This window comes from Rhincodon typus, chromosome 35 (assembly GCF_021869965.1).
Source record: "Rhincodon typus isolate 14 chromosome 35, sRhiTyp1.1, whole genome shotgun sequence".
Lineage (NCBI taxonomy): Eukaryota > Metazoa > Chordata > Chondrichthyes > Orectolobiformes > Rhincodontidae > Rhincodon > Rhincodon typus.
Window position 1 is genome coordinate 2,418,961 of NC_063366.1, and position 27,985 is coordinate 2,446,945.

Consider the following 27,985-nt stretch of genomic DNA (forward strand, 5'->3'; position numbering starts at 1 on the left):
ACAGCTCAGCCTATTATCTCAATTGATCAAGATAATAGAATCCCTACAGTATGGAAACGGCCCTTCAGCCCAACAAGTCTGCACCAACCCTCAGAGAATCCCACCCAGACCCATCCCCCTATAACCCACCTAATCTACATATCCCTGGACCCTGCATGGCAATCCATCTAGCCTATACATCTTTGGACTGTGGGAGGAAACCCACGCAAACATGAGGAGAATGTGCAAACTCCACACAGATAGTCACCCAAGGGTGGAATCGAACCCAGGTCACTGGTGCTGTGAGGCAGCAGTGCTAACCACTGAACCACTGAGCCACCCCAGCAGTAATGAAAACATTATATGAAATGCAGGATGCACAGACCGCCTAACAATATAACAGATTAAGTCTAGCCTTTTACTTATCCATGGAAGAGTGTATTTTTAGCGTCCTTCACTGTCAAATATACCACCAATTCTAGTGTCATCTGCAAATTTACTAACCATGCCTTGTATATTCTCATCCAAATCATTTATGTAAATGATCAACAGAACTGGACCCAGTATCGATCTCTGTGGAAAACCGCAGGTCACAGGCCTCCAGTCTGATAAACAACCCCCTACCACCACCAAGATAGTCTCCTACCGTAAAGCCACATACCTGCCATTTACCTGTAGGCACTGGCAGCATCCTGACTGTTAGTTTTCAATGAGCCAGCATTGTACCTGACCACCCAATCTATCTTTATATAATCATAACATTTCTTCACATTGATTTTGATGCAAGTTTCTTTTCATTGTCCCTCGTCCTAACTTTTGTGAGCTGCTTTGTGGCACTTGCTAGCATTTGAATTTTTCACATTCAGCAGGATTTGTGTTATTACTTATATTTATGCAAGACTTTTCTCTTAGTTTCATGCTGTCTCTTATCTCTTTAACTGTCAATGTTCTTTTTTCATAGAATGGCTATTATTTCTTATGTGAAGTGGAGGCTTTCCCACCCAGGTGTATGAACTGGTTTTGTGTTGTGTTAAATGCTTTCTTAAACATCCTGCACTGGTGTTCAGTTATCTTACCTTTGAGCAGATTTTCCCAGTTCACTTTGGAAAGTGTATATCTCATCGTTTTAGAATCATCCTTTCCTAAACCTAAATCTCTAGTAGCTGCTTCATGCTCATTGCTTTCAAATGCTGCATTGAACTCGTCATGGTATGGTCACTATTTGATAAATGTTCACTCACAATTTGGTTACTGATGAAATCCAATGATGAAATCGTTACCCATCACTAAATACAATATTGACTGTCCACTAGTTGCATCCAGGACATATTGCTTTCGCAAACAATCCCGGACAGACTCGAGAAATTTGCAACATTTTTGACAGTATGCCTCTCCGAATCTATATTTGAGTTAAAGTGCTCCATTTTGCTACCATATTACCGAATTTCTGTTTTTATGTAATTTAACACTTCTGAACTGCTACCAGAAGATATGTACACAATCCCTATGACAGTTTTAGATTCTTTAAGATTCCTTAGTTCCAACCATGCGGCCTCCACTGAATGCTCACCCCTCATTATATCCTTCATCATCGTTAAAGTAATTTTGTTTCACATCAGTAAGACTTCTCCATGTCCGCTGCTGCTCTCTTGCCCGTCCTATAAACTGGCATATTTAGTTGCCAAATCCGATCATCCTGCAACCACGTCTATATCATAATCACCACTTCGAATTTGTACCATCAGTTCATTTAATTTATTACAGACGGTCCCTGCATTCGAATACAAAACTCTTATTTTGGCCATACACTGTGAGCTGTTCTTAATCTTTGACACTTTATTCACTTGTTAATTAGTTTTGTCTTCCGATTTAATCATTACGTTTTTAAAATAGTTTTGTCATTGCCTGCAGTAGTTGAAGTGAGATTCCTGACTGTTTCTGAGCTTTCAGTTATGTTACTTGATTTTAAAACGATATGGTGTCCACCCCCAACGCCTGGCCCACGCCTCCACCTCCATTTACTTATGCCAGTGGCCCACGGAACGGAACCCCTCTTTCCTATACCATTCCTTCAGCCACGCAATATTTCCATAATTTTATTACCTTTATGGTAAATTGCATAACTTTAAAATATTACTTGGAGTGAATATTTGATCCAATTCTTCAGCTGTTCTCTGAATTTTTTCCTGGGTCACTGCATGAATGAAGGTGTTTGTGCACTTGCTCAAAAGCAGGATCATAAAGCTGATAACATCTGCGTACACATCGGGTCATTGAAACCTGATGAATAATAATAATTTGTTACTTGTTATATGACATGTTATCCATAAGAGTAGGAAATTTCTGGAAAGAGCAAAGAGTACGATGATGGATTTCCTTCGCTTCCCCATCTCTGGATCATTCTGATCCACATCATTCCTGCACCCTCTGAGCCTCCTGCAGATTCTACTGGCTGTTAAAATGTGCTCCACAGTCAGACCATTGGTAGCAAGACCAGGAATGTGGAAGCAGTGGCATTAAAGAGCGGTCAATCCAGCTAAATGCGACCCATAGAGCATCAGTGTAAAATTCCAATTTAAAATTGCAACGCAAACCGACGTTATTGATTGTAATACATGGTACAAATGCAAGGTAAGTGAATATTCTTAGAACAGAACGACAGACAGTTCACATAACCGCTGCTGTCGTTTTCTCGGTACAATATCTGACCCTCGGCTTCTGGCAGCAAATGGCAATAAAATGATCAAAAGTGAAAGCGCCTGTTAACCAGGCAGAAATGTCGGTGGCTGTATGAGCTCGCATGTAGTTAAAAGAACAAACAGGAGTGAATACTGGAAAGTCGACGGGAAGTAACAATCATTGATCTGAACAAATATCACATCAGTGATAAGAACCAGTGAATCCGCAGATGCCATTGCTATCAGGTAGTGAGAAATACATCTGCAGAGACCACATTTTCTCTGCGACAGGATCATAATAGATATCACATTATCTGTAAAATGATAGAAAACAGAAAACAGGAATCATCCACTGAATTATCGCAAACCAGTGAGTTTTGCAGTTATTTTGGTAATTCAGTTCTGTATCTGAAGGTGGTATCTGACAATATCTACCACTAGTAATGAATGTAATTGAAAGGCAATCAAAATACAGTTGTGGTGTGGTACTGTGAAATAACGAATCAAAATAAAACCTTTACTGAACAGCATGGAATTATCCCAATAGGATTCTTAAAGAAAAAAATTGTTGGAGCCGCTCCTGTTCTCCTGCAAATGAAATGTGTGATGTAGACCCATCGGCGCTGCCAGGAAATTAATGGCTGGTTATCTCTATCAGAAAATGAATTGCAAGATGAGCTGTAAACAGTTGTAAGAAATCAAGCAAAGAACCCTAAAAAAAAAAGAAACAGTTTAATGAACTAAAATTACTGAGAATGAAAGCGGTTGGGAGGCTTTGTTGTAAATACTCCAAATGACAAACAATCACAAGGCAAAATGAGACAACAAGGTGCAGGGCTGGATGAACACGGCAGGCCAAGCAGCATCATAGGAACAGAAAGGCTGACGTTTCGGGCCTAGACCCTTCATCAGAAAAGGGCAAAATGGCTGTGTTTGGACCACGACCACGAAAATGGAATAGATACTTGTCAAGGAAAATCCTTCGAGTTATCAGTTTATATTCACAAACCAGAATTAATATTACAGGCTGGGGAAGAACAATTGTAACACAACATAGTACAGTCATATTCTTTTCCCAGATCTAATGCAGTGAACCATGAAGCACAGCCCATTGCACCAATTTGCTCGTGGCTTACTACCTTTCAAGTTATGATTCTTAATTTGGGACCGAGCTCCTCATACTGACTGGGCAGACTCCCTTTCCTTTACTTCTCTATGTTGTTGCTCCCTACGTGGTTAATTTCCACGCCCCTTTCTGAACCGTTTGTTCCTTCCCAGCTGTGAGCACGTGCCTGACCGCTCGCACAGGGCAGACAGTGGCTTGGACTCACACTATGCTGCAGAGATCAGTGCCAATCCCCTTACTATATTGTTCCCTTCTTTTGCTGCATTCACTTCCTTTTCCCCGCAACCCCCACCCCACATTGCGACTTCAATAGCTAATTGTACTACAATGTCTTTGTCAGCAAGTTCGTCCACTCTGTAGCTCTCAATCTTATCCTGGCAAGCTGAAAGAACGTTAAAATGGTTGTACGGTTGCAAAATCTGAGGCTTCTGTGTTGCTGCCTCCTAATTACATCACTCAGAGCCAACCCATCAATTTATTGCAAGTTATTCAATCAGAAGGTCTACCTTCAGGGGCGTTTCTCTATGAGAACTTCTTTCCTGTTTTCACTGTTAAATTGCAGAGCTCTGGGTGAAGATAATATCTCCACGTTCACGATTACACCCAAGAAGCTCGGCGCCATCCAAGAGAGTGCAGCCCACTTGGTTGACATCAAATCCCAATCAGTCCTTCCACCACCAATGCTCAGGAGCTGCATTTTGTACCATATATAAGATGAATTGCAGAAATTCACCAAGGTTCCTCAAACTGGATAAACAAACACTACCGTCTAGAAGCAGAAGACCTTAGGTTGAGAGGGACAGCGCAGGTTGCAAGTTCCCGCGCCTATCCCGAAGTCAGCCACTCACTTTTCCCGAGTTGGAAATATGTCAAAATTTGTTCGGTGTCGCTGTATCAAAATACAGAAACTCGCTCCCAAACAGCATTGTGAATCGAACTTCAAAAACGGACTGCAGCGGTTCAAGATGGCAGCTCACCACCACCTTCATCCTGACAAAACAGCGACGCCCACATCCAATGCACGAAAAAAAAACCCGACACGCATTAGGAAAATACTAATTGAAGAATCACCAGACTCGAAATGCTCACTCTGCTTTCCTCCCATAGATGCTGCCAGATGTGCTGAGTTTCACTAGCAATTTCTGTTTTTCTTTCAAATCTCAGGCGTTCGCAATTCTTTGTTTCATATGAGGAAATGCTTCCTTGTGTCGGCAACATCACACATTTTTTCACAATTTAACACGGCCGTTCATATAATCTTTTAAGGCCAGCCATCATTCCGGGTTAAAAGCTCCACTCAACACTCCCTCTCTTCGCCCATTCTAAATCCAGTTCACTATTGCTCAAATAAGTAAACGCCAGCCTCTGACAACCTAACAGCTGTAAGTCTGTCCTCCTTTACCTCATTAATAATCTCTGCGTGAATACTATCACAAAAGGGCACAAAGAAACACTGCAACATAACTTGACAAAATGGAATCTAACATCTCACTACATTGTTAGCCGAAAATAATTACATAAATTTACACCGGATCACAGCACACCGCGCCAAATGATCAATTCTAGATTCTCCGTGTCATTTAATGGAATAACAGGTAAACATGCGGAGACTCTAAGGAGCTCTAAGAGTGCATTCTCCCAGATTGAACACCACAGGGGTTGGTGGGAGGGATGGTGTTGGTACCAAAGTGTGGAGCTGGAGAAACACAGCAGGCCAGGCAGCATCAGAGGAACAGGAAAGCTGACGCTTCGGGTCGGGACTCTTCTTCAGAAATGGGGAGGGGGACGGGCCTCTGAGGTTAATAGAGAGAGGAGGGGTGGGGCTGGGGAAGGTAGGTGGGATGGTGATAGGTGAGTGCAGGTAGGCAATAGTGGGGGTTGGTCAGTGAGGTGGGAGTAGCTGATAGGTGGGAGAGAAGATAGACAGTTTGTGTCAGGTCAATGAGGTGGGGATGAGAGGGAAGGTTAGTCATGGAATCAGGCCGGGGGTGTTTTGAAACTGATAAAATCCAAGTTTAGGCCATTGGGCTGTAGGCTCCCGAGGCGGAATACGAGATGTGTTCCTCCAGTTTCCGGGTGGCGTCATTGTGACACTGGAGGAGGCCCAGGATGGACATGTCACCCAGGGACTGGGAGGGGGAGTTAAAATGCTTTGCGACTGTAATGTGTTGTTTGTCGTGTGCAGAGTGCAGATGCTCTACGAAACGGTCTTCGTGTCCGCTTGCTCTCACCTATGTGGAGGAGGCCACATCCAGTGCAGCACATGCAGTAGACCAAGTTGACGGATGTGTAGGTGAATCCACGTCTGATGTCCAAGGTTTTTTTTTGCCTTGGATGGAGGTGAGGGGGAAGGTGTAGGTGCAGATGTAGCACTTTCTGCGGTTGCAGGGAAAGGTGCAGGGGCTGATGGGGCTAGTGGGGTTAGTGGGGAGTGTGGAGCGGAGGAAGAAGTCATGGAGAGAGTGGTCCTTATGCAAGGCAGATATGGGTGGGGAGGAAAATATATCTTTGGCTGTGGGGTCAGATTGTAGGTGGTAGAAGTGGGAGAATGATACATTGGATGCAGAGTTGCTGGGGTGAAATGTGAGGACAAGGGGGATTCTGTCTTTATTTTTGTAAATTGGAGGAGCAGCATCTCATATTCCTCCTCCGGAGCCTATAGCACGATGGCCTAAACATGGATTTTACCAGTTTCAAAATCTCCCCACCCCTGGCTTCATCCCGTGACCAACCCTCTCTCTCATCCCCTTCTCCTTGGTCTGACACAACCTGTCCATCTTCTGACCCACCTATCCACCACTCCCAACTCAATGACCAATCCCCACCACTGCCTACCTGCACCCACCTATCATCATCCCACCTACCTTCCCCAGCCCCACCCCTTCTTTATTTATTACTGAGCTCCCCTCCCCATTTCAGAAGAAGGGTCCCATCCGAAACGTCAGCTTTCCTGTTCCTCTGATGCTGCCTGGCCTGCTGTGTTCCTCCAGCTCCATACTTTGTTATCTCTGACTCCAGCATCGGCAGTTCTTGCACTCAGCGTGATGTTGGTGGTGTTGTCAGATGGTGGAAAGGGAACAGATATCCGTCGATAAAATTTTGAATTCTGGTGTTGGGGAGAAGCAACAACGCGAATGGTTCAGAAATAACAGAACAATTTACCAGAAACAAGACAAGAATAGTGTCTGAGGCTACCCTAATTCACAAAGTAAATGTGGTTTCGAATCCGTTACTGGGAACAGGAAGAATCTCTTGGGTATCTGGACTACGGCAAACCGATATACGATAAATTAATCTGCATTTATCTCTGAGAAATGACAGGCTCTCGGTACCGGACACTAAGACAAAACTGATCTTTACCCTTATTTACTCAGAGAAACCCGTATTAAAACATTAGAATTTTTGAATGGGAACGTTAGGCTGAGGTTAGTGAGAGTGAGTGGGGTAAAAAGACCACACAACTGACCCTGTTGTTACATTACACAATCTTTAAATGGATTCCGCAGAATGTTAGGCACAAAAGCCGATTTATTGGAGTTTTACACTTCAACCATATGTTCAAATACTATCTGGCAGACTTCTTAACGTCTGGTGATAAAAATTCTTTCCACGCAATCTGAGACTTCAGTTTCCAAAAGGAGCTGAAATTTTTGGAATTCGAGACTGTGAAAATCCATTGGTTTCATGGACTGGACTCTCTCACATCCCATTGTCAATGTGGGAGAAAAGAAGAGTCACACAGATACAGGTCGGTGTAATGGAAGTGTGTAATGTTCCTAAAGAGCGGAAGACACTGTTAGGAACAGGTGAGAAAGATGAGACAATGAGGAATGAGACGTCAGAGATGAAAGGTTGAATATAACACATTTGGAACAGAAAGCAGCGTTCACACAAGTAAACAGGGAATTTAGAAACTGCGGAGTTGAGATCCAGGGTCAGTGATTGGGCAGAATCTGCGGTCAGATACAAAATCAATCAAAAAGGTGGATGGAATGGGGGTGGAACACAATGAAAAATATCGTCTACTTAAAAGGTAAGTTAAATTGATGTTATTGGGTGCGGTGGTTTGACAGAGCGGACGGAGCATATTTCTGATATCAACATCCAGCAAGGAAATCCAACCATAACTGCGACCGCCAAGTGTAAATGAATGAGAACTCGTCATCGAATTGATCAACGAGATGATGTTCTGTGTAGAATCCGGATGATAAAAGCAGAACCGGGATTCCCACCTGGAGACAAAACTCGGAGTGTTTTTTTGCAGACCGATGTAGCAGCATTGTTGAATAGCTCACAATTTCTGAAGAAGGGTCTAGGCCCGAAACGTCAGCTTTCCTGCTCCTCTGATGCTGCTTGGCCTGCTGCGTTCATCCAGCTCTACACCTTGTTATCTCAGATTCTCCAGTATCTGCAGTTCCTACTATCTAAGAAATAAAGTATCCCCAGTCTTTGCTGGAGAGGTTTTGTTTTAAAGAAAAAGCATTTAAAAGACAACACATAAACTGCCATGGGCAGAAGGTGAGAAACAGGTTGAATTTCTGCTTTTGGATTCGTCTAAGAGAAGCACACATTGAAAGGGAGATTGTCCGAGATAAGAGCAGAAACACAAATATCCCTCACTTATGCAGTTAGTTGCTGAATATAATCACGTACCCGGACTTCCAACCGTTGCTACATCGGATAGTAAATCATTACCGCCTGTAAAACTGGCGGTAGCAGAGCAAATGGATAAGGGGTGAGAGGAAACTTAATTCTGTTTAGGAAGTGACGTGTTTCTTGTCGCTTGACGTTGAACTGCATCTGACTGTGAGAGATGAAGAGAAAATTGTTGTTCATAATTGACAGACATCTCCCATGGGATCAGCCAACGACTTCCATCATTTGGACAAACAGCCGACTCCGTTCCTTGTAATGTTTGTGTTACACTCATTACATTCAAATAGAGGATGCGAGTGCTGCACCTTCGAAAATGTACACGGTGAAAGAGACGACCGGAATTCCTTGTTTCCTTGCGCTGCGAGACGGTTCATTGCTGGCCTGCTGTCAACGGCATTCCACAAATTCTCCAGCTGCTTTTAACCAGTCTCTGCGATGGAGATTCGTCAGTATCCATCAGGGAGTTTCGACGTGTTCCCCTGTCACAGAGTAGAAACACCATGAAATGCACGATTTGCACGATCGCCTGGAATTAAACAGTCAAAAAGCAAACTGAAATGTGTGATCACTGAAACATTTTCAAAACCACATTCTCAGAGAAATTGGTATCCATTTGAAGTTGTAAATGTCGTTTTCAGAAATCCCATTCAGATCTAAAAGGTAAACAAAAAAACAGAGGATTTGAAAGTGCAGAATATTGAAACAGATTCTGCCAGATTTGAAAGCGAATCTCCAGAGATCTACATTCTCCCTGATTCTCTGCGCTGCAGTGGAGACTTAAGTTCTGTTGAGTTTGTTATTTTCTATTATCATCCATTATTTTGAATCTGTTCTCTCCAGTGAAATGACGGAATTTCAGGATCGTGAACATAAACACAATGGATTTAACTGGTTTTTGATCACGTCCTCTTCCTCCGCCATTCACTCAGATCTCCCTGATGTACATCTCAGCTCCATCTCACCCAATACTGTCCTTATTCTTTGATGTCTTCAACTTACAAAATGCCTTATTCATGATCCTCAAAACCCCAAAATGACCCGGAGCATTTACGACTTTATTGCCAGAGTTCTCTATTACCCTCGCTCTTGGTGTGAAAAAAAAATGCTTCCTGATTTCCCTCACAAACTTAAAGATATGTCACAGAACCAGGACGAAGCCATTCGGTGCACGACTTCTAAGAATGAGGAACCAACTTGGTGCAATTCTTAACCTTCTGCTAAGAAACTAGTCAATTGTCCGGGTATAGTAGAGCATATTGGTTCTAAAGTCAGTGTGAGCTGCGTCGCGTCGTTGTGACTGGCGAACAGAAGAGGGTGTACATCCGAGAAGAGGTCTCGCTGTCTGGGGAGAGAGTGTGGGATACATAGGGATCTCTCTGAACGGGTATGGTGTTGGTGTCGAGTCCTGTGCTCGATGAACTATCCGGCATGCGTCTGGTTCTGGGTGAGAAATAGTGAATACTTTCACTCAGTGAATTGGTATGGTTCATGAAAACCTCCAGATCAAAGTTAGAAACTTGAGTTTAGAATCAGAGTCATAGAAAACAATGTCCTTCGACCCATCGAGTCTGAGCCAGTCAAAAGTAACCTCCTAACTGAAGCTGAATCTGGGGATATTGTCAATTATCATGGGAAAGTGACAGATATGCAGAATGTTGCTTTAGTATTCAATGCAGAAAAGACGAAAAGCTAGCATAACACCCAAAGAATTTTACAGGGGGTAGAAATCCTGGATTCAGGAGTGGTATCTCTGGATTGGAAATTTGCTCATGTCACTATACTCTGAGGTGACTGAGGCAAACCGGGGAATTACAGACCAATTACCTGACATCTGTGATTAGGAAACTGTTGGAGTCTAACATCAGGGTAATTGATCACCTCAAAAAAAAGTTCAAGTCATCAAGGATCCGCAGCATGGATTCACGAAGGGTTTGTCATGCCTTACAAATCTCATGGAGTTTTTTGAAGAGGCGTTTGATAAAACACAACAGACTGTTAGCTAAGTTGGAAATGCATAGAATAGGGAGCAAAAGACTGGCATGGACAGGAAATTGGTTGAGTGGCAAGAAACACAAAGATGGAACAATACGTACGCGCTCATGGTGTCTGGCAGGATCTGATTCGGGGCCTCAAACGTACACAGTATTCATCAACGGCTTGATAATGACATTAAAAAGTCACTCAAATTTACAGCAGTTTAGACAGGGTTGACTACAATGTGTAGTTTCAACAGAATATTCATAGATTAGACGTGTGGGCTAAATTTTGGCAGATAGATTTTAGTATAAGCAAGCGTGTTGTTATCTATTTCGGATCCCAAAATGATAAACCATGATATTTTTTGAAAGGCATGAAATTAAATACAATCGATGTGCAACGCGATTTGGCGGTTCAGGTGCAGAGCCCTTCAAATTGCCATGAACAAGTGCAAAAATTGGTTAAGAAGACGAATGAAATGGCCTTCACATTTGAAGTGCTGGAGGATAAACGTACAGACGTTATGCTGCAGTCATACAAAACACTAGTTAGACCCCAATTAGAGTACTGTGAGCAGACCTGGGCATCACACATTACGAACGATGTTATGACCCTGGTGAGAGTTCAATGCAGGTTGACAAGGATGGTCCCTGGAATTCACAAGTTGAGCGATGAGAAGTTAAAAAAAATTAGGCCTTCATTCCCTAAAATTTAGAAGGTGAGGCGGTGATCTAATCAAGGTCTTCAGGATCTTAACATGGAAAATCAAGGTCGATAAACATAAAATAATACCACTGGTTGAAGATTCTCGAACCACGTGTCTTAATCGAAGAATTAGGACCCCAAGTCAATCAGGAGAGATGTCAGAAAGCTCTTCTAAACGCATAGAGTGGGGGAGTTTGGAATTCTCTTCCTCAAATGGGGCAGGTGATGTTTATTCAATTGTTAAATTTAAATCTGAGGTACACAAATCTTTATTAAGCAAGGGTATCAAGACAGGCATACGTAGATCGGCCACAATGATCTTATAGAATGGCAGAGCAGGTTCAAGAGGCGGAATGGTCAACCCCCGTTCTACGTTCCTATGTTCTTCAGGAACTGCTTCACTTCCTATAGAGACTGAAATCCAAGTGAGGAGATAGTGAGTGTCCCATAACATCCACGCCAATATTCAGACAGACTATTTTGTGCGAAAACATGGGCGGACATCAGGTAAACAAGTCTCTCAGTAGAATTTATTACGCTGCATAAGGAATAAGATCGACTGAGACACTTGTTTACTTGATGTTATGTGCTGAACTGTTTGGCTGGAGCTGAATGTTGGATATTGAGTGCGTTTATTGGAAGCAAATATTTTCTGATTTACAGGCTGAGTTTTGCTGATGGCTCATTCTTGAATATGAGAATGTAAGGTGCCATGATGAGAGGTGCAGAGTGTCTTTCTGGCACAGAAGATTCTTACTGCTTTCCAGTTGTGAGTTCTGTATGCATTGGGAACTGGTTATTGTCCTGCGAACTGTGAAGCATCGTTCGTAATGTGTGATGCCCAGGTCTGCTCACAGTACTCTAATTGGGGTCTAACTAGTGTTTTGTATGACTGCAGCATAACGTCTGTACGTTTATCCTCCAGCACGTCAAATGTGAAGGCCATTTCATTCGTCTTCTTAACCAATTTTTGCACTTGTTCATGGCAATTTGAAGGGCTCTGCACCTGAACCACCAAATCGCGTTGCACATCGACTGTATTTAATTTCATGCCTTTCAAAAAATATCATGGTTTATCATTTTGCGATCCGAAATAGATAACAACACGCTTGCTTATAGTTCCCTGTGTGTGATGGAATCTGGATGTCGCCTGCCTTTACAAATCCCTCCAAGACATCACACCACCCTATCAATGTAACCTCCTCAGAAAAGAAAGACTTGCATTTAAAGTCTGCCGCTCACTTTAAGCTGTCTCAAAGTGCATTGCAACCATTGAAGGACTTAGCCCCAATAAAGCGTCGTCGTTATTTCAATGTAGGTCACGTGGTAACCAATACGCACACAGGATCCCATAAGCAGCAATGTGTTAATGATCAGATAAGCTGCTTTTGTTGGTGCTGATCGAGGAATTAGTTTTAGCTGGACTCCATGAAAATTCCTCTGTTCCTGTTAAAATAGTGCCGGGGATCTTTCACACCCATATCAGAGAGAGCAGAAGGAGCACATAACATCAAGTAAACAGATCTGTCAGTAGATCTTCTCATGCTGCGTAAGGAACATTTCTGCCCATGTTCTTGTACAGAATAGTCTAACTGTCTAAACGTTGTTGTGAATATTATGGGACACACTTCAATAAGAGCAGATACTTCACTCACCATCTTTGCGCTCTGCCACAATCCTTTTGTTCTAAACTAGTCTATGATCGTATCTGATTCTATGAAGTATTCTCCTTTACTAAGCTGGCTCTCATGTCATTTCCAGATGATGGTCATGAACGGGGAGTCTGTGCACAGGAGCAGTTCTGAGATACACGCAGGAGAGACCAGTGAAGCCTTGCATTGGCTCATCGGCTGCTGAAACCCTTATCCGTTGTCACGGCACTGAAAGTAACGACGCGGACAAATACGGGTCTGTTATGTGACGGAAATTAAGTGAAATGATCACAATAACTCCTCCCAACTGACCTATTCCTCAACTTAGTGCTCCCGATCTATACTTATTACGAAGATTTCTGGCTATTTGTTTCGTGTAAGATATGAATATCAATGGCTGTTGGGCTACTTCTTCCACTGATTCTTCGTGATGAGCCATTGCTCGGATCATTGTGCAGGCTGGGAATATACCCAGTACCTTCGAATGGTTCCATGTCATCCCTGTCTCCTGGCTCTCATGATCGTAGACGTGAACTGACGACTTCCAGTTTTTCCAGCTCGTTTCAGCTCGCAACAGCAGGTCTACTCCTTGACAAGCAAATTAGAGTCTGTCACTCTGGTATTACACTTCCTGAGACGGTATTGCAGTATAACCATACGCTATATTGTGTTACGGAACATGCACGCGCCCACCCTCCCCAGTGCTGCTTGCTAGCATTTTGGTCTTCTTCAGATTTCTTCAGGTGTAAATATTAAACCATCCTTCAATAGTGAAGGTTAGCATGACCTTGTAACAATCAAAAATGTTAGGGGCTTTGCCCCTTCAGTTTGAAGCCAAAGGTCTCACTGTACTCTTTGACAAAATTCCCTGGTACCATTCACTTCATTTGTTTCCTCTGCTTTCCTCACTTGACTCACTTCAGTCCTTTCACCGTAGTCATCGCTACTGAATAGCCCGGGATGCTTTCTTCTTCAATTCCCTTTCCTGCTTCTGCTCGCAGAATTCCTATGGCCCAAACTGGGTTTCCGTGCAGTTCCAGTAGGTCGCGTTAACATCCCCTACCTTAGCGTAATGACAACACTTTAGTTTCCGGCTTCCGATCACTAACTTTCTGGCTTGTGGTGGTGATTTCTGATCAATCCCAGGGGTTCCTTCCTTATCCTAGCTAACTATTTCAGTCTGACTCTCCCATTTTTTGTTTTGTTCTGATGAAATTTTGGTGATGAAATGAGGACTTATAGAAAAGGTCATAGTCATCAGCCATCGGTGTTGCCTACCTAGCATTACAAGCTTTCTTTTCCTCTATGTGCATCCTGATTGCAATTGGTCAGGAGGTTTTAAACTCCATCAACAAAACAATCTCTGTTAACTTTTGTTCTACTCCGGATGTCTTGGTCCTCTATCGAAACTGGTCCGCTTCTTCCTTTTGATCTCGAACGATGTCTGTCCTGACTGTTTGCTTCGACTCCTGCACGTCAATCTCTGGGAGCAGTTCATATATGCTTAAAATTGCCGTTTTCACAGTTTCGCAAACCAGTGAGCTCTCCTCTGACAGGGATGCAAATGTATCCAATGCTTTGTCCAGAGGTGTCGAGGCCACCTCACCTGGTCGCACTTTCTTACATGTAGGGAATAAATCTTCCATATCTTTTTCTTCGAACCTTGTCAGTACCTCTTCCACTTTGGACATTTCCAAAAATAACCTCGAAATTCTCCTATGCCTCTCTACATTTTTGCTTCCCAAAACTTCCGTGCGAATCAGTCCCATAGCTTTAACTTCAACGACCTATCTTTGTTTTTCTCTCTGGCTTCAGCATGCAGCTCCATTTTTGTTCGTGCTAACTGTTGTGCTTTGTCTTGTCTTTTTTTTTTCCTGAGCTTCTGATTCGAGTTTCTGTATTTCCTTGTCGTAGCCTCTCTATTCGACCTGTTTCCTCATGCTACCAACTTCATTTCAATCACTGCCGCTTCTCTGCGACTCGTTCTACTGCTCGAGAAAGTTTAAGGCCGCCATTGCCAAGTGTGCTTTCCTTGTTTTTGGAGAGACGACTAATCGTAGGTCGCTTGCGCCTCTAGACCTGCCCTTCTAATTTTGTTTCTTCAGTGTATTTACAGAGATTACTGTTTGACCCAAGATGGCTTGCAAAATTTTCATTTCTGCTGTCAGTTTTACCTCTAAAGGCTCGGTGCCAGAAGTTTTTACTTTACGTTCGTAATTCCTGTACCGCCTAACTGTTCCAAATCGCAGACATGAGTACCCAGTTGTGTCACAGACAGGGCTATGACCACAAGAATAAACCGAAGGTCCGTAACATAAAATGAAACTTTTTGTGAAGTTATCGCATTACTACCTCCCAATCTAGCTGTCCGTCATTTTATTCCCCCTGAACTATCATTATTACCAAGGCTTCTGACACTGTTTTATGTAAAACAAGAATAACTATTTATTATTAACAAACAGTACGTTACAAAATTCTAGGAATGGCGATGATACAAACTCTTAAAATCCACGAACTAACTACGCACTATGACCCCAAAATCCACCTTTATCAAACTGACACTTAAGTCTGAAAGCCAAGGCAAAGTAAACGGTTAGTAGTGGATGCTCGATATTAGGTTAAAGACAGAAAGAGACGACTTTATAAGCCACATGTGTGGACGGAGACTATTTGAATCTCAGTCAAGTTTCTCCAAAAATGCTGAACCCTTCTGAGCATGCATTTGAAAGAGTTACTCAGGTGGATTGGTGCCTTGGAGAGGAGATAGTAGGAACTGCAGATGCTGGAGAATCCGAGACAACAAAGTGCAGAGCTGGATGATACAGCAGGCCAAGCAGCATCATAGGAGCAGAAAGGCTGATGTTTCCGGCCTAGACCCTTCATCAGAAAATGGTTTATTTTGTGCTACCCTGCAATTGGCCACTCAGGGCAGAGCTTCTCGCCGAAAACGTTTATACAGTCGACGTTCACTGCTTCAGTTTTATTACCGTTTGCTACCCAAGGCTGAGGAAAAAAAAAAGTTGCACCATGAAGACTGCAGCGGTGCTACTGTCTGCTGTTCTGTTCCAAAAAGAATCCCTTCTACTTTTCTCCTGACCACCCGTTTTCTCTTTATGAAACCATAAAATTTGTTCACGTTGATGTTGACGCAAGTTTATTTCCATAATCCATAGTTGTAACTCTTATTAGCTGCTTTGTGACACTGTGCTGTTTTTTGTATCTTTCCCATTCAATAGGATCTGTGCTGTGTTTTGTATTTATGTAAGCCCTTTTTCTTACTTTCATGCAGTCCCTTATCTCTTTAACTGCCAACGGCTGTTTTCCCCTTTAGTAAAGTGGAGCTTTTCTCGCCCAAGGGTACGAACTGGTTTTTTGTGTTGTGTAAAATATTTCTTTAAATACCCTCCACTGTTCTCCGGTGATTTAACCAATGAGCAGATTTTCCCAGTTTACAGTGGACAGTGTCTGTCTCACCTCGTTAAAATCGGTCTTTCCCAAATCTGAATCTCTCGTAGCTGATTCATGCGTGTGGCTTTCAAGTGCTACATTGTAGCCTATCATGGTATGGTCACTATTTGATAGTGTTCACGCACAATTTGCTTACTAAGAAATCCGTATCATTACCCATCAGTAAATCCAGCACTGCTTGTTCCTCTTATTGCAATCAGGACATCGTCCTGGAGGAAATTGTCCGAAATACACATCATGAATTCACTGTCTTTATCACTGATGTTTGTCTGTCTCTCCCAAACTATGTCTAAGTTAAAATTGACCATTAATAATGTTATGGCTTTGCTACAAAAATGTCTAATTTCTGCATTTATGTAGTTTAGCACTTCAGAGCTGCTACCTCGAGTCTGTGTACAACATCCAGGGGAATTTTTGATCCTTACCGGTTCTTCAGGTTCAACCAAACAATTTCCACTGTTCACTCCTCATTATATTCTTCCTCACCGTTACAGTAATTTTGTTTCTAATCAGTAAAGCTCCTCCATATCCTCCGCTATTTTCCTTGCCCATTCTGTAAAACAGATAATCTGGCACATTTTGTTCCCGATCACTACCATCCTGCAGCCATGCTTATATCATAACCGTCAACTTGAATTTGTGCCTGTAGCTCACTTAATTTATTCCTTACACTGATACTTTATTCTCTTTATTCGTTCTGTCTTCTCGTTTAATCAATACATTTTTTTATACATTTGTCATTACTTGACATACGTGAAGTAAGATTCCTGACTGTTTCTTATCTTTCAGATGTATTACTTAGATTTTATAAACTCTCCCCTATTCCTGCCCCAATTGTCAAGTGCCAGTGGGCCACGAAATGGAACCACTCTTTCCCGTACCATTTCTTTAGCCAGGCAATTACTTCCATAATTTTCTACGTCTACCCCAATTTGCACAATATTAAATATTATTTGAAGTGGACATTTGATCCAATTCTTCAGCTCCTCTCTGAATTTGGGCTGGGTCACTGCATAAATACACATGTTTGAGCAGGTGCTTAAAAGCAGGAACGTAAAGCTGGTATAGACTGTGATCAGCATCGGGTCAATCCAACCTGACGGATTATAATAATTTTTCAGATGATATACGAAGAAATATATAACATATGTTATCCATAAGAATAGGAAATTTCGACAAACAGCAAAGAGTAAGATGATGGATTTCCTTTGCTTCTCTATCTCTAGATCAATCCGATCCACATCATTCTTACAGCGTTTCAACCTCCTGTGGATTCCACTGGCTGCCAAAATGTACCCATGGTCAGAGCATTAAGCAGCAAGATCAGGAATGTTAGAAGCAGTGGAGTTAAAGACTGGTCAATCCAGCTAAATGCGACCCATGCAGCTTCAGTGTGAAATTCCAAATTAAATTTGCAGCCCCAATCTACGTTATTGATTGCAATGAACGGACCACATTCAAAGTAGAAGGGATTTTTTTTGGAAACGAACAGCAGACTATTTCATAGTGCAATAGTTTCTCCTCAGCTTCTGGTAGCAAACGGTAATAAAACAATCAAAAGTGAAAACAACTGGTAACCAGACAAAAATGTCAGTGGTTGTACGAGCTAGCAGATAATTAACAGAACAAACAGAATGAGTAATAGGAAGTTAGTCGGGAAATAATAATCGTTGATCCGAACAAATATTGCGTCTCTGATAAGAACTAATAAATCTGCAGCTGTCATTGCTACCAGGTAGTGAGAGATACACCTGGAAAGACCACATTTCCCCCGGGCTCGGGGTCACAATAGTTAACACATTAGCTGCAAAACGATAGCAAACAGAAAACTGGACTCACCCATTAAAGTATAACAAACTAATCAGTTTTGAAGTATTTTGTTGTGAACTATAATTCAGTTCTGTACCTGAAGGTGTGATGCGACTATGTCTACCACTACAAATGAACACAATTGAAAGAATATCAACGTAACTTTAGCAGTATGCAATAAAGAATTCGAAATAAACGCCTTCACTGACGAGCATGGAATGATCCAAGCAGGATTCTTAAGAGAAAAAAAAATTGTTGCAGCTGCACTTGTCCTCCCGCAAGTGAAATGCATGGCCAGGAAATTACTGGCCAGTTATCTCTACGAAAAAAAATGAACTGCAAGATAATTAGTTACAAACAATTACAAGAAAGCAAGCAAAAAAAAAGGTAATAAAAATAAAGCAATTTATTGGACTGAAAGTGTTGAGAATGAAAGTGATTGGGAGGCTTTTTTGTAGCTACGTTAAATGACCATCAAGAACAAAGCAAAATGATTATGTTTGGACAACGGGCACAAAAGGGGGATGGAGACCTGATGAGGACAATGCTTCGAAGTTGTCAGTTTATATTCACAAACCAGTGATTACTACTCGAGGTGGAGAAGAACAACTGCAACCCAACATATTAGAGTCATATCCTTTCCCTAGACTTGGTGCAGTGACCTATGAAGCAAAGCTCATTGCACCAATTTGATCGTGGCTCAGGGAGGAATCTAGGTATTACTACCTTTAAAGTCATAATTCTTAATTTGAGACCGAGCTGACTGTGCAGACCCACTATCATCAATTTCACAATGTTGTTGGTCCCAACATGGCAGATTCCACTCTCACCACCCCGACCCCCAAACACCGCAACATACTGTATGTTCCCCCACTCCAACCCCTCCCCCCAGCTCTGAGCAGATGCTCCGAAATGGGAACGTTACGCTGAGGTTACTAAGAGTCAGTGGGACACAGATAAGCACAACTGAGCCTATTGTTATAATACACAATCTTTGAATGAATTTGTCAGAGTGTTAAGCACAAAGGCCGATTTATTGGAGTTTTACACTTCAAGCATATGTTTAAAAATAATCTGGCGGGCTTTTTAGCATCTGGTGATAAAGAATCTTTCCACTGAATTTGAAATGTCAGTTTCTAAATGGAGCTGAGAGTTTGGGACCTCGAGACAGTCTGGGTGAAAATTCACTGGTTTCATCGACTGGATTCTGTCGCATTCCATTTTCAATGTGAGAGAAAAAGGAGTCACACAGATACAGTTACAGGTCGGTGTAATGGAAGCGTTTATTGGTCCTAAACAGTGGAAGACACTGGCACAGATGAGACAGTCAGGAATGAGACAGGAGAGGTGAAAGTTTAAATAGGAAACATTTGGAACAGAGAGCTGCATTCTGACACTTACAGAGAATTGGGAAACGGCGGAGTTTAGATTCCATGTCAGTGGTTGGGCAGAACCTGTGGCCAGATACAAAGTCAGTCAAAGAGGTGGATGAGATGGAGATGGAATATGAAAGAAAAATCCTCTAAATAAAAGGTTGTGAAGGTAAGTTAAATTGATGTTACTGGGAGCAGTGGTTCGATCGAATGGTCAGAAAATACTTCAGCTATCAACTTGCAATCATGAAATCCAACAAAACCTGCAGCCGCCGAGGGTAAAGGAATGAGAATTCGTCATCGAATTGATGAAAGAGATGACACTCTGTGTAAAATCCAGATGACGAAAGCAGAACCGGGATTCTCACGTGGAAACAAAGCTTGGAATGTTTCCCAGACGGACGCAGCATTGTTGAAATGGCTATCTGTGTGTCTGGAACCGCCGCTCTTCCCAGTTTCGCTGCAGAGAAGGAGGGAGGAAACAGAAACTAACCGCCCCCTATCGCTGAAGAGAACAGAGTTTCAGCACGGCGGAACAAGAGGTGATGGCACGTGACAGAAGTATGTTTAAATAGTTCATTGAATCAAAGGCGATGGCCTCATGACATCATCATTGAACTGTTAATCCAAGAAACTCAACTAACGTTCTGGAGTAGTCGGGCTCGAATCCTGCCAGGTGCGGTGAAAGTTGAACCTACTGATGACCACGAAATCTTTGTCGGAAAGAAAGAACCTTTCTAATGCTGTTCACAGATGGAAATCTGCCTATATATAACTCCGTATCTGCAACAATGTAGTTGATTCTTAACTGCTCTTCGAAATGGCCTAGCAAGCCCCTCTGTTGTGTCAATCGCTACGAAATTTCAACAAAGAAATAAAACTGTCCGGACGACTGCAGTGCCTGAACAAAAGACAAAGCGCGGATTTTGAATTAAAATTGATCCATTTTGCAAACTCGAAAGTTAGCAAATAATCTTTTGCTTTTGCTGGAGCCTTAAAGGAACCTTTAAAAGACAACTCATGGACTATCCTTGAGTTGGATTTATTCTTTTGCATTGATGTAAGATAAGGACATATTGAAAAGGAGAGTGTGGAGATAAGAGCAGATACACAATTCTCCATGATTTATACGGTTTGTAACTGAATAAAGTCACTTAACGGGAATTCCAACCCTTGCTATTACCACCTGTAAAACTCGCGGTAGCAGGGCAAATGGATAAGAGGTGAGAGGACCTCTCATCCTGTCTGAGAAGTGGCTGCGTCTCTTATCGCTGGACACTGAACTGCACCTGACTGTGAGTTGAGAGAAGAAGAGAAAACGTATTTACAACTGAGAGACACCTCCTGTTAGATCAGTAGCAGCTGCAGCATTAGTATTGTTTCCAGTCATTTGGAAGAGCAGGCAACTCCCTTCACTGTAATGCTTGTGTTTCATTCAATACATCGAAATAGAGTGTGCGAGTGTTTTCAGTGTAATAGTCCAAAGATTAGAATAACGTGAGCATAAGCATGAGCATTTTTCACTTTATTGCCGGAGTTTTCTTTTTCTTTTTCCCTCCCTCTTCATGTGAAAAAAAATGCCTCCTGATTTCCCTCACAGTGTTAAAGAAATGTTAACGATCCAGGACGAGATCGTTTGGCCCATCCCCTCTCAGCATAAGTAACCAACTTAATGCGATTTTCCACCTTCTCCTGATAAACCGGCGTAATGTCCAGGTGACAGGTGACCATCTTGCTTCCAAAGTTAGCATTAGTTATGTCATGCCGTCATGAGTGGGTGCCAGAAGAGGTTACGTATTCCAAGGGTGGGAGAGCTGTCTGCGGAGAGAGTATGGTATACCTAGGCGTCTCACTGAACAGGTGTGGGGGTGGTGTCTAGTCCGTCTGCTTCCAATATCGGGCATACGTCTGGTCTTGGTTTTGAGAAATCGTGAGACCAACAAATGAGGAGTGGTTTCTCACTTCCTGGAAGTTCTCAGCTCCAGTTTTAAGGCAGCGGTAAATAGGGGATCTCAGATCGGGTTTCGTCAGCCCAGTGACAATGGCGTGGGGTGTGGGGTTTGGCAGGCGAATGTCGGATCCGGGTCTGGTAGGCCAGTGATGGGTACTTGTGGAGTACTGTAAATTTCTGGTCACCATGCTATAGGAACGAAGTTATTAAACTGGAAAGGGTGCAGAAAAGATTGACAAGGATGGTACTGAGACTGGACGGTTTGTGTGATAAGGAAAGGCTGGAGCATAGGATGCTGAGGGGTGACCTTTTAGAGGTTTATTTCATCATGAGGGGCATAACTAAGGTACGTCTTACAGGGATATAAACCAGATGGGACGTGTTGACTTCAGAAAACCTGGTCGGCAAGAAGGAGTCGGGCCAAAAGGGCTGTTTCCGTGATGTATGACTCTTTGACTCCATTATTGCATGGTCCAGGATGGGTAAGATCATCAAGAGTGGGGGTTTTGAGTTAAGTGTAAATACTGGGAACTACACAGCTGCATCTGCACGTCGCAGTTATGTAAGGTTGGCTAGTTGGTTAGATTTCCAGGGTGCCAATTGAGTGGTGTGTAATGAGAGTCGATGTCACTGACATGATGTCTCAGTGGGGTCTGGCAATGGAGATGGTGTCAGGTTTGGTGAGAAAAGCGAGTATTAGGTCCATTAGGGTTGGGGGCAGGATGAGAGGTGTGTTGTGTGTAGTGTCTGGTTATGGAGTGTTATGAGTTGGCATGAAAGCAGTTCAGTTCTGGGGTTTTCATGCTAATGGGGGTGGGGTGGCGCCTCATGCATAGGTTGATACTGGTTTGCTGAAGGTTTTCTGATTGGGAATGGGTGGTTCTCATGGATTTGGTGGGCTTAACCGGTACAGAGAGGTGTTGATGGGGATTTCAATGTCAGTTTGCAAAATATTTCAGACCACTAATAACGTCTCGGATGCTGTTGCAGTCCGTATCCAAAGGCAGCGAGAATTGCGCAATATTCAGGCAGAAAAACTGGGAATTAATGTGCATGTTACAAAAATGTCAAGTAATGGTGAACTCCAGCAAGAAAGAATCAAACCACTGCCTCTTGATTTTTTTTTATGCTGGTAATCATAACACGTCTGATTAACCTCCTGGGGGTCACCATCGATTAGATTCGCAATATTAATTCTGGGCTACAAAAACAGGCTTGAGGCTGGGAAGCCTAAGACCAGTGGCTCACCTCCTGATTCCCAAAGCCTGTCCACCATTACAAGTCTCAATTCTGAAGTCTAGTGAAATACTTTTCAATTTGCTGAATGAGTGCAACTCCAGGAATGTGCAAGACTTTTGACACTCGGCCTTGGCACCACATCCACAACCAACCATTCCCTCCATCACCAACGCTGAGCAGCAGCAGAAGTTTGCACCATTTACAAGATGCACTGCAGAAATTCAGGAAGTCGCCTTAGACAACTGTTGTCCCTGCTTTGGACACTTCGATTAGTTTGTGCATTAAAACCACTTTACCCAATCACTCTTGTCGGCAAGGCTTTCAGTCGTTTCAGCGGCGGGAGTCCGGGAGGAAGCGCGAGGGCAGCCTGGGAAGGTGAGCTTTTCGGTTATAAAAGTCTTACCTCGCGTGACTCCATTTTTGCAGTAAGTGAGGTAATATATTTGGCCGGTTGCTTTACCCGAAACACTACCTAGGTAGTGTCTCCCACCCATCCTCCTCCTCTAACCAAAAAAAAAGGTTCTGAGCGCTGATTTGGTAAGGCTACTAGTATATATATATTTTTTTTAATTTGTCTGTTTGGGAATTCAGAACAGTGGGAATGGATGTTAGGGCAGTTGTATGCTCCTCCTGTAGAATGTGGGAGGTAAGGGTCACCACTGGTGTCCCCACTGACTTCATCTGCGGGAAGTGCACCCAACTCCAGCTCCTCGGAAACCGTGTTAGGGAACTGAAGCTGGAGCTGGATGAACTTCGGATCATTCGGGAGGCTGAGGGGGTAATTGAGAGGTGTTACGGGGAGGTAGTCACACCTCAGGTACAAGAAAAAAGTAGATGGGTTACAGTCAGGGGACGGAAAGGGAACAGGCAGACAGTGCAGGGATCCCCTGTGGCCATTCCCCTCAAAAACAAGTATACCGTTTTGGATACTATTGGGGGGGACGACTTACCAGGGGTAAGCCATGGGGTACTGGTCTCTGGCACAGAGTCTGTCCCTGTTGCTCAGAAGGGAAGGGGGGAGAGAAGGAGAGCATTAGTCATTGGGGACTCCATAGTTAGGGGGACAGATAGGAGATTCTGTGGGAACGAGAGAGACTCGCGGTTGGTGTGTTGCCTCCCAGGTGCCAGGGTCCGTGATGTCTCGGATCGTGTTTTCGGGATCCTTAAGGGGGCGGGGGAGCAGCCCCAAGTCGTGGTCCACATAGGCACCAACGACATAGGTAGGAAAAGGGATGGGGACGTAACGCAGAAATTCAAGGAGCTAGGGTGGAAGCTTAGAGCGAGAACAAACAGAGTTGTTATCTCTGGTTTGTTACCCGTGCCACGTGCTAGCGAGGCGAGGAATAGGGAGAGAGAGCAGTTGAACACGTGGCTACAGGGATGGTGCAGGAGGGAGGGATTCAGATACCTGGATAATTGGGGGACATTCTGGGGTAGGTGGAACCTCTATAAACGGGATGGTCTACACCTGAACCAGAGGGGTACCAATATCCTGGGGGGGGGAATTTGCTAATGCTCTTTGGGACGGTTTAAACTAATTCAACAGGGGGGTGGGAACCTGAATTGTAGCTCCAGTATACAGGAGGTTGAGAGTAGTGAGGTCATAAATAAGGTTTCAAGGTTGCAGGAGTGTACCGGTAGGCAGGAAGGTGGTTTGAAGTGTGTCTACTTCAATGCCAGGAGCATCCGGAATAAGGTGGGTGAACTTGCAGCATGGGTTGGTACCTGGGACTTCGATGTTGTGGCCATTTCGGAGACATGGATAGAGCAGGGACAGGAATGGTTGTTGCAGGTTCCGGGGTTTAGATGTTTCAGTAAGATCAGGGAAGGTGGTAAAAGAGGGGGAGGTGTGGCATTGTTAGTCAAGGACAGTATTACGGTGGCAGAAAGGACGTTTGATGACAACTCGTCTACTGAGGTAGTATGGGCTGAGGTTAGAACCAGGAAAGGAGAGGTCACCCTGTTGGGAGTTTTCTATAGGCCTCCGAAAAGTTCCAGAGATGTGGAGGAAAAGATTGCAAAGATGATTCTGGATAGGAGCGAAAGTAACAGGGTAGTTGTTATGGGGGACTTTAACTTTCCAAATATTGACTGGAAACGCTATAGTTCGAGCACTTCAGATGGGTCAGTTTCTGTCCAATGTGTGCAGGAGGGTTTCCTGACACAGTATGTAGATAGGCCAACAAGAGGCGAGGCCACATTGGATTTGGTACTGGGTAATGAACCAGGCCAGGTGTTAGATTTGGAGGTAGGAGAGCACTTTGGTGATAGTGACCACAATTCGGTTACGTTTACTTTAGTGATGGAAAGGGATCGGTATATAAAGCAGGGCAAGAGTTATAGCTGGGGGAAAGGCAACTATGAGGCGATGAGGCAAGATTTAGGATGCATAGGATAGAGAAGGAAACTGCAGGGGCTGGGCACAATTGAAATGTGGAGCTTGTTCAAGGAACAGCTACTGCGTGTCCTTGAGAAGTATGTACCTGTCAGGCAGGGAGGAAGTGATCGAGCGAGGGAACCGTGGTTAACTAAAGCAGTTGAATTTCTTGTCAAGAGGAAGAAGGAGGCTTATGTAGAGATGAGGCGTGAAGGCTCAGTGAGGGCGCTTGAGAGTTACAAGTTAGCCAGGAAGGACCTAAAGAGAGAGCTGAGAAGAGCCAGGAGGGGACATGAGAAGTCTTAAGCAGGTAGGATCAAGGAAAACCCGAAAGCTTTCTATAAGTATGTCAGGAATAAAAGAATGACTAGAGTAAGATTGGGGCCGGTCAAGGACAGTAGTGGGAAGTTGTGTGTGGAGTCCGAAGAGATAGGAGAGGTGCTAAATGAATATTTTTCGTCAGTATTCACACAAGAAAAAGACCATGTAGTCGAGGAGAATACTGAGATACAGTCTATTAGACTAGACAGGATTGAGGTTCATAAGGAGGAGGTGTTAGCAATTCTGGAAGGTGTGAAAATAGATAAGACCCCTGGGCTGGATGGGATTTATCCTAGGATTCTCTGGGAAGCTAGAGAGGAGATTGCAGAGCCTTTGGCTTTGATCTTTATGTCATCATTGTCTTCAGGAATAGTGCCAGAAGACTGGAGACTAGCAAATGTTGTCCCCTTGTTCAAGAAGGGGAGTAGAGACAATCCTGGTAATTATAGACCAGTGAGCCTTACTTCGGTTGTGGGTAAAGTGTTGGAAAGGATTATAAGAGATAGGATTTATAATCATCGAGAAAGGAATAATTTGATTAGGGATAGTCAACACGGTTTTGTGAAGGGTAGGTCGTGCCTCACAAACCTTATTGAGTTCTTTGAGAAGGTGACCAAACAGGTGAATGAGGGTAAAGCGGTTGATGTGGTGTATATGGATTTCAGTAAAGCGTTTGATAAGGCTCCCCTTGGTAGGCGATTGCAGAAAATACGAAGGCATGGGATTGAGGGTGATTTAGCGGTTTGGATCAGAAATTGGCTAGCTGTAAGAAGACAGAGGGTGGTGGTTGATGGGAAATGTTCATCCTGGAGTTCAGTTACTAGTGGTGTACCTCAAGGATCTGTTTTGGGGCCACTGCTCTTTGTCATTTTTATAAATGACCTGGATGAGGGCGTAGAAGGATGGGTTAGTAAATTTGCAGATGACACCAAAGTCGGTGGAGTTGTGGATAGTGCGGAAGGATGTTGCAGGTTACAGAGGGACATAGATAAGCTGCAGAGCTGGGCTGAGAGGTGGCAAATGGAGTTTAATGCAGAAAAGTGTGAGGTGATTCACTTTGGAAGGAGTAACAAGAATACAGAGTACTGGGCTAATGGTAAGATTCTTGGTAGTGTGGATGAGCAGAAAGATCTCGGTGTCCATGTGCATAGATCACTGAAAGTTGCCACCCAGGTTGATAGCGTTGTTAAGAAGGCGTACAGTATGTTATGTTTTATTGGTCGAGGGATTGAGTTTTGGAGCCATGAGGTCATGTGGCAGCTGTACAAAACTCTGGTGTGGCCGCACTTGGAGTATTGCGTACAGTTCTGGTCACCGCATTATAGGAAGGATGTGGAAGCATTGGAAAGGGTGCAGAGGAGATTTACCAGGATGTTGCCTGGTATGGAGGGAAGGTCTTATGAGGAAAGGCTGAGGGTTTTGAGGCTGTTTTCGTTCGAGAGAAAAAGGTTAAGAGGTGACTTGATAGAGACATACAAGATGATCAGAGGATTAGATAAGGTGGACAGTGGGAGCCTTTTTCCTCGGATGGTGATGGCTAGCACGAGGGGACATAGCTTTAAATTGAGGGGTGATAGATATAAGACAGATGTCAGAGGTATGTTCTTTACTCAGAGAGTAGTAAGGGCGTGGAATGCCCTGCCTGCAAAAATAGTAGACTCGCCCACTTTAAGGGCATTTAAATGGTCATTGGATAAACATATGGATGATAATGGAATAGTTTAGGTTAGATGGGCTTCAGATTGGTTTCACAGGTCGGCGCAACATCGAGGGCCGAAGGGCCTGTACTGCGCTGTAATGTTCTATGTCAAAGGACACGGAATTTGTTTTGCAGTTCAACTCATTTTACCAACAAAACATTTCTAACTAAAATCGTCATGTGAACGTTTCCCAAATTTACTCAATATTTACTTTTTTATGTCGCTGTATCCATCCGAGAAAGGATATTAGCCGGAATGATCCACGTAGTTGAGCTGAGCCGCTTGAATGTTTTTTCTTTCTGACGTACGCCTGAAGGTGCGTCTCGCAGGTGAGAGCATACATTCTCCTGGGTCTTCTTGCGTTGTTGTACGGTCGTTTGCCACAATCTTCCCTGCAAGTCTTAGCAAAGGGAGTAGCATCCAGGTTTGTGCTTTCCCGCCCACTTCTCCCTGATTTCTTCACAGATCTGTTTACTTCGACCAATTGTGTCATGAGAAGTGTTCAAAGCATCCAATCGGGTTATGTCAATAGCCTTCATTGTTGCTCTGCTGTGGAGATATGAAGTGCACGTGCTTGGGTTTGTGATCCCTCAGACCTTAGTTACCAACAATTTCTGTAGCCTGTAGCTGTCGGTTGCTGCATCATTTCGTTTGGCCAATTTTCTGCCAGGTCCCATTTCTCCAGTTTTGGGTCCGTTATCGCTTGACAACTCAATACCTTTCACACTCATTAATGCTCATATGTGGAAGGAGAAGGGTAGCAGATTCACATTCCCTCTGAACCACTCATCACTCTGGTATGGAAATATGTCGCCATTCCTTCAGTGTTGCTGTGTCAAAATGCTGGGAATCTCTCCCTCGTAAGTCCACCTACGATACTTCGCCTGGAATATTTAAAGAGTGGCATGAGTCTTGATGGTTTTTGTGAAGATGTGCAACAGTGAAGCCAGTCAGCAAAACATAACTTTTCAATC